Below are 12,065 nucleotides of genomic sequence, written 5' to 3'. Positions count from 1 at the left end.
TGTAGAACGGACTTACACCCTAACTTCGACCTTGCACTGAGGGTTTCCGGAAATGCAGCTATCCAACGGACAATAACAGACTCATGGATAGACAACAACTTACAACCCCTATTAAAAGTAAAAACAAGGACCGTAAGGACTTTAGGACCTGTCAGACAGCTTCTGTACAACTTGGTCGCGGTCGTAGAGTCCGCCATTCCGGTCCCTATAAGAAGAAGCCGGTCCGTGGAAACAGACGCGACAAATAAAATGGGAAATATTAAACGACCTCATCTAGTATTATGCCTCCGTTTAATCAACACGGGAGAGTTAAAGCAAAGTCTCCTCTCAAAGTACCGCTGCCTGATGACACCCGTCCCGTCTCTTGACACCTGCCTCAAAGTACCGCTGCCTGATGACACCCGTCCCGTCTCTTGACACCTGTCTCAAAGTACCGCTGCCTGATGACACCCGTCCCGTCTCTTGACACCTGTCTCAAAGTACCGCTGCCTGATGACACCCGTCCCGTCTCTTGACACCTGTCTCAAAGTACCGCTGCCTGATGACACCCGTCCCGTCTCTTGACACCTGCCTCAAAGTACCGCTGCCTGATGACACCCGTCCTGTCTCTTGACACCTGTCTCAAAGTACCGCTGCCTGATGACACCCGTCCTGTCTCTTGAGTCTTGACACCTGCCTCAAAGTACCGCTGCCTGATGACACCCGTCCCGTCTCTTGACACCTGCCTCAAAGTACCGCTGCCTGATGACGCCCCATCAAATGTATCAGCAGTCATACTTCCTCAGGATTCTGCAGAAGTTTGAGGCGGATGATTTATGACTGAGAAAACAATGAGATGCCATGATGTATGGTTCACACAGTTAGGGTCTGGGTAAACGAGCGATACACTGAGAAACAAATTAGTGATAGAGTGCCACATTGTGCCACAAGTTAGGTTGGAAGAACTTTATTATTGGATTACTTCCCCTGATTCAGGTTGTTGAAATTATAGTGTCGATCTTCCGGATATAGAGTTCAATATTAGAGTTACGGAACCCGGTCACTCCTTTTTGAAGACTGTTGGAAAAGTCTGGGTCTCACATTAATACTCGGAACTAGGATTTTGCTTCTGGTTCTGACCAAGGAAGGGGAAAATCTAGCAAAGACATAGTCAATGTAACTACACCTAATCACTTTAATGGTTTGCCATGTACCTAGCAATTCATTTATATGACAATAAAGATTTACAGTGTATAACTTTATACTCTAATACTCGGAACTAGGATTTTGCTTCTGGTTCTGACCAAGGAAGGGGAAAATCTAGCAAAGACATAGTCAATGTAACTACACCTAATGGTTTCCCATGTAGCAATTTATTTATATGACAATAAAGATTTACAGTGTATAACTTTATACTCTGTGTTGTTACTTTCCCATCAAATATACGAGACCTTGTTTAGACTGTTGGGGTAAAGGGACTAGTCCTATTCGGGCAGAAATCAGGATAAACAAGGTATATTCTATTCTATGTTGTTGTTCGTTTACAAGACACCTTATGACTCTCAGCTTAGGAAACGCACACACATTATCCTTCTTTGCATAATAAAAATGTTCGCGCTGCTATGAATCGCATTCCTTCCCATGAGAAACAAATTGCAAGCATCCTGTGCCTATCCGGGGTCTGGGCTCTCCAAGCTTGAAATATTTGTGGTGAAGCAGACAGCCTCTTCACAATTTTTGTGGATATCACAGCCTAAGTGCCTCCTTTGGTACACTCAGAAGGCAAAATACTGATAGGGTGCCACAAATTTTTGGGATAGGTACTTAAGGTGGAAGAACTCTATTATTGCGGGGTCTGGGCTCTCCAAGCTTGAAATATTTGTGGTGAAGCAGACAGCCTCTTCACAATTTTTGTGGATATCACAGCCTAAGTGCCTTCTTTGGTACACTGAGAAGGCAAAATACTGATGATAGGGTGCCATAAATTTTTGGGATAGGTACTTAAGGTGGAAGAACTCTATTATTATTACTATTTTACCTAGGTTATTTATGAAAATGGATACTTACGAGTTGGTTATTTATCCCGACTCGGAGTTTCGTCTATTTCATAGACATTTTCAAGGGAAACTCTAGGAAACAAAGGAAACTTCAAGGGAAATGTCTATGAAATAGACGAAACTCCGAGTCGGGATAAATAACCAACTCGTAAGTATCCATTTTCATAAATAACCTAAGTAAAATAGTATTTACAAAGGATGTCAAAATTAAATAAATTCCTTAATAGTAACTCTGTTATTGGGTTATTTCCCTTAAATTAGGTTGTTTGAATGCTATTGAAGTGTTCAGCATGCTGAAAATTATAAATTACTCCTAGCACAGAACTCAAAGTGCACTCCGTCGGGTCTCAAATTTCCTTGTCCACTAGGAATTGAATATGCACTATTAATTGCACTTATCCTGGGTCTCAATTCACCTTGTCCACGGGCGCGGAGTTCAAAGTTTTTCGCCTAATGATGCGAGGATCAATATGATCAAATTTCCTTGTCCACTAGGAATTGAATATGCACTATTGCACTTATCCTGGGTCTCAATTCACCTTGTCCACGGGCGCGGAGTTCAAAGTTTTTCGCCTAATGATGCGAGACTAATCGGAATCACCTTGATTTACATTCCATCTCTTCTGATTCTGACGTCCTCTTGACCTGTGAGATCATCTTTTGTTTTTCTCGATCGGTGATTCTTCAAGTTGAAGTTTTTTCAATGAGAATCCGCTCTTGCGGAACGGTTCTCCGGAAGTTTGATAAGCAGCAATTCAATATGTGCTATTGTAGATAGCAGGACCAGCAAGGTAGCAGGATTAGGACCAGCAAGGTAGCAGGATTAGGACTAGAAGGTAGCAGGATTAGGACCAGCAAGGTAGCAGGATTAGGACAGAACTGTATTTGGGACCGTTATGCGATTTTTGGTCAGACCGTTCGAATTTTGGGGGAACTCTTGGTTTTGTTTGCAATGTGGTGAGAATTGTTTCTGGGGCAAATCCGAATGACCGTCGAAAACTGGATCATTCGAGAGGCGTGTGTTTGGATTCCGTGGTTTTGATGGTCTCCATTACCCGGAAACTCAGAATCTCCTACAGAAACCGCAAGTGTAGATATCATTCAGAATCCAGTCAAGGTCGTCATCAGGCAGCGGTACTTTGAGGCAGGTGTCAAGAGATGGGACGGGTGTCATCAGGCAGCGGTACTTTGAGGCAGGTGTCAAGAGACGGGACGGGTGTCATTAAGCAGCGGTACTTTGAGACAGGTGTCAAGAGACGGGACAGTTGAACAGTTTAGATACGGGACAGTTTAGACATCTTGCCTGAATGTGGGATTGAGCTGGAACGTGAACTCCAAAGGCCTTACGTCATGATAGGTTGCCTGTTATTGTTTGAGTACCTATCTGTTTTGAATGTTGGGGATAATTTTCATTTTGTTCCTGCCATTCCTGAAATCCTGGAGGCAGCGGTACTTTGAGACAGGTGTCAAGAGACGGGACGGGTGTCATCAGGCAGCGGTACTTTGAGACAGGTGTCAAGAGACGGGACAGTTAAACAATTTAGATATGGGACAGTTTAGACATCTTGCCTGAATGTGGGATTGAGCTGTGGAACGCCGTTAGATCCTCAATGTGAACTCCAAAGGCCTTGCGTCATGATAGGTTGCCTGTTATTGTTTGAGTACCTATCTGTTTTGAATGTTGGGGATAATCTCATTTTGTTCCTGGCATTCCTGAAATCCCGAACAAGTCTGTCGAAGACATGTTGAACCAGCGCCAGCATCTCAGGCGGGTAAGCCAAGTCAAGGTCGATTTGGACCAAGCAATCGCCAAACAGTAGGAAACCCCCAAAACAGAACTTCCAATACCAGAAACAAATTACTTAAAGTTCCGAATAAAAACAAATTATAACCTCTTCGAAATCATAATTCAAAATCATTTGAAAACACAATCGGTTTGATTTGATGTACATTTCAATTTTTGTAGCCTCGCCTCGGCTGGGATTAACAGACTGCACAAATTTTGCTCGTTTTCTACTCTTCAGGATTTTAGTCTGCTCACTCCTGGACACAAAAAAATCGCCTTCATTAGATACCAACATAGGTATTCTTCATTTTTCTGCCATCAAACAAATCGAATTTTCCAAGAATATGAACAAAGTGAACAAAATTTCTTATCCTTGTGCCACCTGATTTACCTGATACGATCTTCTGACATCCACTTAACGGTATTTGGCAAACTGAAAACGTAGCAACACAAAGGGATCCTTTGAATTACAGCTTGAAGTCTGGAATATCCTCAATTCTGGATCACAATATCATAACACCCGCAAAACTCCCAGGCCCATTCCAAAACGGGCTCGAGTGACAATCTCCCATAACTTCGCACAGACACATACCAGAAGTCAGAACCTAGTGCTATACTACTCAATCCATATCACCTAATATCTTCGATATAATATATATGAATCTATTTATGTGCCTATATCACCTAATGTCAAAACTATACCTATCCATTTATACCAGTATCGCCTAATATTAAACGTATACCTATCTATGCATCATGTAGATAGATTCTATCAAAACTATATCCAACCATCCATGTAACCAACTAAAGTCAAAAACTCAAAACTATCTATATTTCATTTACACCAATATACCTATCACCTACAATCAAAACCTATATCTAGCCTAACCATCCATGTATGTATTTGTATTTCTATCAATATGACTACTAATGCCATATTGCCATCCTAATGTCATCAGTATATCTATATTATCTATGAGTAGTTCTATTTGATTGATAATGTCTGGGTCTATGTAAGCTTTGACGTTTTCTTCGCCCACATAACGTGACCTGCATATGTAATGTGACAGCCGCGCCAAACCTAGGCCCAGAAAGAAAGTGAATTTGGTTCCTTCGGGAATTCAGGGCCGTCCTCAGAAGAGTTTTATTTGGCTGGGGGGCTAAATCTTCATTATGATTCAGCCGCTAGCCGGTCGCATTTGTTCTGATCCGAAGCTCCAGGAGACCGGGAGTTACCCGTTTTTTGCCTGAAAAATGATAATAAATCAGGAGTACCTAGCTAACTCTAGAGCATTTTTCTTATACTCGATCTTATACCACAGAGAGTTTTCGTTTAATCCAGAGTGAAATACTGTGACTTGTGTAAATCAAATGTGGGTGACGCCAAAGAAAACCCTTGACACTGCGTTAACTCTCAGTGGTTAGATAGGCCACTTGTAAAAAATTGCTGCGAGGGGTTATCAATTGTTGGAGTTAGCTAACCGGGCACTTGGCCCGGTTAGGCTGAGGAAGGCCCTGGGTTCGATTCATTCTGGAGGCACGTCATTTCATTATCAACACAACCATCATCATTGTCGTCACTATTACCATGTACATATTTCTTTATTTTTACTTCTTTTGATAGTCGTGAAATTTGGTCTCTAGGACGTTTGGAACCATTTGGTCAGTGGGTTTGTGGTGTCTGAGGTCTCTAGCATTGGTATTGGGTGTTTTGTGAATAAATTTACAGACACAATGGGTTTTACTCATCTCTGCTTCTTGTTGGTGTAGGTTGAGAATGAGATTCTCGCGTAGAGCTAATACTATTAATAGACAGATTTATGAGTGCTTTACTGCTTTTGGGCTTTGGGGATTGTGTTTTCAAATGATTTTGAATTATGATTTCGAAGAGGTTATTTAGATCTTTAAATAATTTGTTTTTATTCGGATTTGCTGATTTCTTTTCAAAATCTTCAATATTTTCTATCCCAAATGTTGTGAACTTGATGATTCACTGTTAACTAACTATGGCAAATTTCAAGTGAAGACCATGTCCAGTCAAGTGAAGACCATATCCAGAAATATGTATGATATTGTACTTGACCATTATCTCAAACTAAACAAAATTATGGCAAATTTTCAAAATCGCTGTAGATTTTCGAGATGATTTCAATTGTTGCTTTATTAATCTTGCTGTTTTCCATATTTTTGCTCATTGGAGGGAAACCTTCGTTTTATATTTTATCAAGAGTCCCTTTCTTCCTGATTTTAACTTATCTTTCAATTTGAAGAGATTACTTCTTTTCTTCTGTTTACCATGCGATGGTTGGTGTGTTCTCCTTTTTTTCCTCGAACTGTATTATATTCCATCATGACTGTTTTATATCTTCTCTTGATCCGTTTTGGGTTCTCTCTGCTTTTAAAGACCAAGCACAAGTCCTCACGATGGTTGACTGCGGTTCAGGACGAGCCAGCCAATTTAACATGGCTATTAGAGACCATCACCCCGGTGTATAGCAGATACAAAAAGACATCTTTCCTTTATTCTGCTATCGCCATTCGGCGAAAGCTAAAGCCGCTACAGCAGCATTCACATTACTTGTCCGGTTACTAGAATCAACCTAGAATCCGGGACTGAAAGCTCTCTAGAACGCCACAGCGGCGTCTAAATAGTCCTAGACCAGACTGCGGTTTCTGTAGGAGATTCTGAGTTTCCGGGTAATGGAGACCATCAAAACCACGGAATCCAAACACACGCCTCTCGAATGATCCAGTTCTCGACGGTCATTCGGATTTGCCCCAGAAACATTTCTCACCACATTGCAAACAAAACCAAGAGTTCCCCCAAAATTCGAACGGTCTGACCAAAAATCGCATAACGGTCCCAAATACAGTTCAGTGGTCCAGCAACGCAGAATCCACTTGCTCGTTATCTCTCAAATCAAAACCGAATTAAAATAAAATCAAGATACGGGCGCAGACCAAATTGAAGACATAAAAAAAACTTTGGAATTACTGGTCCGAAAATATAAGTTTTGTTTGCCCTGCGTCCGGGCGGATTATACACGGAATGGTAATTGAAATAATTCCCGTACGGAAATAAAATACGATAGTACGTTGCTTATTACATCTCGTACGATCATTTCTCAGAGCAAGTGCACAGTTATTTCTGGCGTGCTTACTGGATTCGTTGACCTTTATGCATTTGGTTTGGAATTCTGGGGAGCACAAGATTGACCGAATGGTAAGTACACTCAGATTTATTCAAAATTCCGCGACTCGTGAATTGTGAAGTTGGGATTCGGTAAATAGCTTGTGAATTTTGAAGTTGGGATTCGGTAGGGCAAAGTTGGCATACCTAGTCTGGAGTTGGAGTGTGGACCTAATCCTTGATCTTCAATATACCTAGAGCTAATTTGGACGGTCACTTAAAAGAAGATCTCATTCATATTTTCGTCTGAAATTCCTATCTTCAAGTGATTGTACTTCTAAAGGTAGAAACACACTGCCCCAGTGGCGGCTCCTGCTTCTCAGAGTAGGGAATGAGGAAGATGATGAAAAATGATTAAATATGAGATATCCCTTCTATTGAACCCGTAGGTTCTACTGATGATAATTTAGGTACTTGTAGCTGTAGGTTAATACTTGCTAATTAGTAATTGGAGATAAGATTATTCTATCTCTTTTCCTTGTATTATCTATCTCTGTAACAAACCGAATTAATATAAAATCAAGATACGGGTGCAGACCAAATTGAAGACATATAAAAAAAAAAAAAACTTTGGAATTTCTGGTCCGAAAATATAAGTTTTGTTTGCCCTGCGTCCGGGCGGATTACACGAAATGGTAATTGAAATAATTCCCGTACGGAAATAAAATAGTACGTTGCTTATTACATCTCGTACGATTATTTCTGAGAGCAAGTGCACAGTTATTTCTGGCGTGCTTACTGGATTCTTTGACCTTTATGCATTTCGTTTGGAATTCTGGGGAGCACGAGATTGACCGAATGGTAAGTACACTCAGATTTATTCAAAATTCCGCGACTCCGTAAGTAGGTTGTGAATTTTGAAGTTGGGATTCGGTAGAGCAAATTTGGCATACCTAGTCTGGAGTTGGAGTGTGGACCTTATCTTAAGTATACTTATGTCTTATATTATAAAAACTCTGTAAATAGACCTTGCCAAAAGGCCTATTATATCTAAAATAAATAAATAAAGATACTTGGTCTTCTATATATTTAGTGAAAAAAGTTGTGATTAGGGCAAAGAAAATACTTGGATCTTACTCCTGAAAGCACTCTACAAGTATACAACTTACACTTCACAAAAATGTTGGTGTTAGAAACCATCAGATATTAAATCAATGTTCACTGAACTCACTGTAGCAATAGCAAGTCTTTCTTCTTCTTAGGGCAATCTACTATCTATCAATGTTCAATGCTAATCAAGACTCAAGTTGAACCCTGAATTAATTTTGCATTTTATGATTTTTATCATTTATCTAACTTTCAGAAAGTAAGTAAAATTAAAAGCGGGTAAATGTAAAATAAATGTAAATATTTTTGTTGTACACGTGTGAAGTGAACTATTAGAGAGATTTCGTATCCTTCCCGTAATATTCCCCATAACCCAAACCCATGTCGATAGGTATATGTAGACGTCATGTTCTTTTATCATGTTTTTAGATTTAGCAAAGCGTGCGAAAACCAAAATACGATAACCCAAGCGAACCTCACGGACGCTCAAGTAATCATACCTTTTGTTCAATGTTTTGTCTTGTCCTAATGAATGAAATTATAAACAAATTATTCAAATTATTATTTTTTTTTTTATTAATTAATTAAAAACAAGAAACAATGATTTTTTCAAATTATTTATTTGTTTCCTCAATAGTGCTCGTTATCTGTTACGTTCTTTTTTGTACAAATAAAACGATAGGTAAAAAAAGAACATAACAGATAACGAAGAAAAGAAATAATAATAATAATAATAATTAGGTAATTACCTATTAAATAAAAAATAAGTTTGTTGCTATGTGTTTTTTTTTTTTTTTTATATATATCAATTTCCGAATTAATTAAGATACCTATCACCTTGATTTACATTCCATCTCTTCTGATCCTGACGTCTTCTTGACCTGTGAGATCATCTTTTGTTTTTCTCGATCGGTGATTCTTCAAGTGGAAGTTTTTTTCAATGAGAATCCGCTCTTGCGGAACGGTTCTGCGGAAGTTTGATAAGCAGCTATTCAATATGTGCTGTTGTAGGTAGCAGGACCAGCAAGGTAGCAGGATTAGGACTAGAAGGTAGCAGGATTAGAAGGTGACGAGGTTCTGGTTTGCGGATGATTGGGATTCCTTTGTGTTGCGTGCTGGGATCTTACGTTTGGAACATGCGACGAATGGTTTTCACAGACATGGGCAGTCTCCGTTGAGGCATTCTTTAGATCACCTTGATTTACATTCCATCTCTTCTGATCCTGACGTCTTCTTGACCTGTGAGATCATCTTTTGTTTTTCTCGATCGGTGATTCTTGAAGTGGAAGTTTTTTCAATGAGAATTCGCTCTTGCGGAACGGTTCTCCGGAAGTTTGATAAGCAGCAATTCAGTATGTGCTATTGTAGATAGCAGGACCAGCAAGGTAGCAGGATTAGGACGAGAAGGTAGCAGGATTAGGACGACAAGATAGCAGGATTAGGACTAGAAGGTAGCAGGATTAGGACCAGCAAGGTAGCAGGATTAGGACCAGAAGGTAGCAGGATTAGGACCAGCAAGGTAGCAGGATTAGGACGAATACCTACATCAAAAAATTTCAGTCAAAATTAATTTCCCCTTCAAAAATGTAAAATAACCGTGATCTATTCAAAAAGAATTTAAATTCAAGTTAGGTTGGAAGAACTCTATTATTGGGTTCCTTCCCCTTAATTAGGGTGTTGGAATGCTATATCAATATATTATAGTGTCGACTTGTCGAGCTACCCTATATCGAGTTTAATATTAGAGTGTCGGAACCCTGTCACCCGATTGGGCTGCCGGCGCTCTAGTTTATTCTCAGTGTAGGATAAATCGATTCTTTCGGAAGACGTATGAAAACTAGAGCTTGGTACCAACAAGTATACAACCATCCATCGTACAGAGCTCAACCTATTTTATAAGCCGACACTGTGGAAGCTCTAAGTACCAGATTTCCTAGTATGCCCGGGACGTAATGAGTTAATTTATAAGTTGTAACTTAGAAAGGCAGCTTTACACGATATTATTCATCGTAGCGATGTGATTTTGTCGTTTCTATGATTTACTAGCTAGTATGCCTCTCATCAGATGGGCGAGAAGAGACACAATACTTCCCATTTAGGTGCTGGGTCAACACGAGAACACCTGTTGAACTATTTTAAAGAGATACAAAGTGATACGCAGGTTACTGAAGTAATTGTAAAAAAATGTAAATAAAAAAAAGTTGGGATTCGGTAAATAGCTTGTGAATTTTGAAGTTGGGATTCGGTAGGGCAAAGTTGGCATACCTAGTCTGGAGTTGGAGTGTGTAACTTATCCTTGATCTTCAATATACCTAGAGCTAATTTGGACGGTCAATTCCCATTTAGGTGCTGGGTCAACACGAGAACACCTGTTGAACTATTTTAAAGAGATACAAAGTGATACGCAGGTTACTGAAGTAATTTTTGGATGTGGAATAGTTATTAGGTGTCTGAGTAGGCAACTAATTATTTGTTAGTCATCAAACTACCAATCTCCTTCATAGAATTGACCGGTTAGCTGGATATTAAGATAATCACGTAGGTAAGGTACCTATGTATACGGTCTAACATAACACTGGTATATCAATAGATCATATTATAGCAACAATGCACACATATGAGAGCATGAACTTAGACCTATAAAGACTGGTAGGAAAAAAACTGTGAGGTTCAACAACCAAACTGTAAACATATCCATCAGAACAACTAGGAACTAGGAAAAATAGAGAGATAGAGACCTTACAAGCGGCCTTACCAATCTCCTTCATAGAATTGACCGGTTAGCTGGATATTAAGATAATCACGTAGGTAAGGTACCTATGTATACGGTCTAACATAACTCTGGTATATCAATAGATCATATACATAGCAACAATTCACACATAATGAGAGCATGAACTTAGAACTATAAAGACTGGTAGGAAAAAACTGTGAGGTTCAACAACCAAACTGTAAACATATCCATCAGAACAACTAGAAAACATAGAGAGATAGAGACCTTACAAGCGGCCTAACATGATATAAATATAGAAAAGACATAGACCCTACAAGCGGCCTAACACATTATACATACATGGGAATATATAAACCATACATATAAGCGGCCTATTCCAAGACAATCATGTGAGTGAATTCTATGATGACGAGACAAAAAAGGGAGAAAGAAAAAAATCTAAAGAAAACAATCAATATGTAGACTCAATTTGTTATAGACCGTTTTCTATGTATCCATGTGTTTTACACTGTTTTCTATGTATTCATATGTTTTACCTACACTCTTTTCTATGTATTTATTCATATCCAGGCAATGTAGACTGATGTTTTCTATGTATCCATATTATGTTATACACTCTCTTCTATGTATTTATTCATATGAAGGCAATTGGTTATAGATCTTCTATGCAAACATACAGTAATATGTAGACTCAATTTGTTATAGACCGTTTTCTATGTATCCATGTGTTTTACACTGTTTTCTATGTATTCATATGTTTTACCTACACACTTTTCTATGTATTTATTCATATCCAGGCAATGTAGACTGATGTTTTCTATGTATCCATATTATGTTATACCACTCTCTTCTATGTATTTATTCATATGGAGGCAATTGGTTATAGATCTTCTATGCAAACATACAGTATACCTCATAAAAATATCAACACAAGAAATTTGGCTGTTTTTACAAAATAATTCTGAGAAAGTTTAGAAGATTATCAAAATTCAGGTACACTGTCCAAAACTTCGACTCTCTTGGGAAACGAACCCAGGACCTCCAAAGAACTAGGTGTGTTCACACATAGTCGACCGGCCGTCGATCGATGTAGACTAAACTGTCCAAACTGGCTCGACAACATCGATTTACCTCGTCGATCTACATCAGTCGACGAGCGGTCGACTATGTTTAGACACCTTAATACACACCTTAATATTCTAGGTATAATTATGCAGAAGTCATGTCCATGGAAAAGAAAAGTTCCTTTTTGTATTTAACCTAACCCTATAA

The sequence above is a fragment of the Diaphorina citri genome, unplaced genomic scaffold (assembly GCF_000475195.1).
Source record: "Diaphorina citri unplaced genomic scaffold, Diaci psyllid genome assembly version 1.1 scaffold274, whole genome shotgun sequence".
Taxonomy (NCBI): domain Eukaryota; kingdom Metazoa; phylum Arthropoda; class Insecta; order Hemiptera; family Psyllidae; genus Diaphorina; species Diaphorina citri.
The sequence above is the reverse complement of the archived record's forward strand: the minus strand, read 5'-3'. Positions refer to the sequence as shown.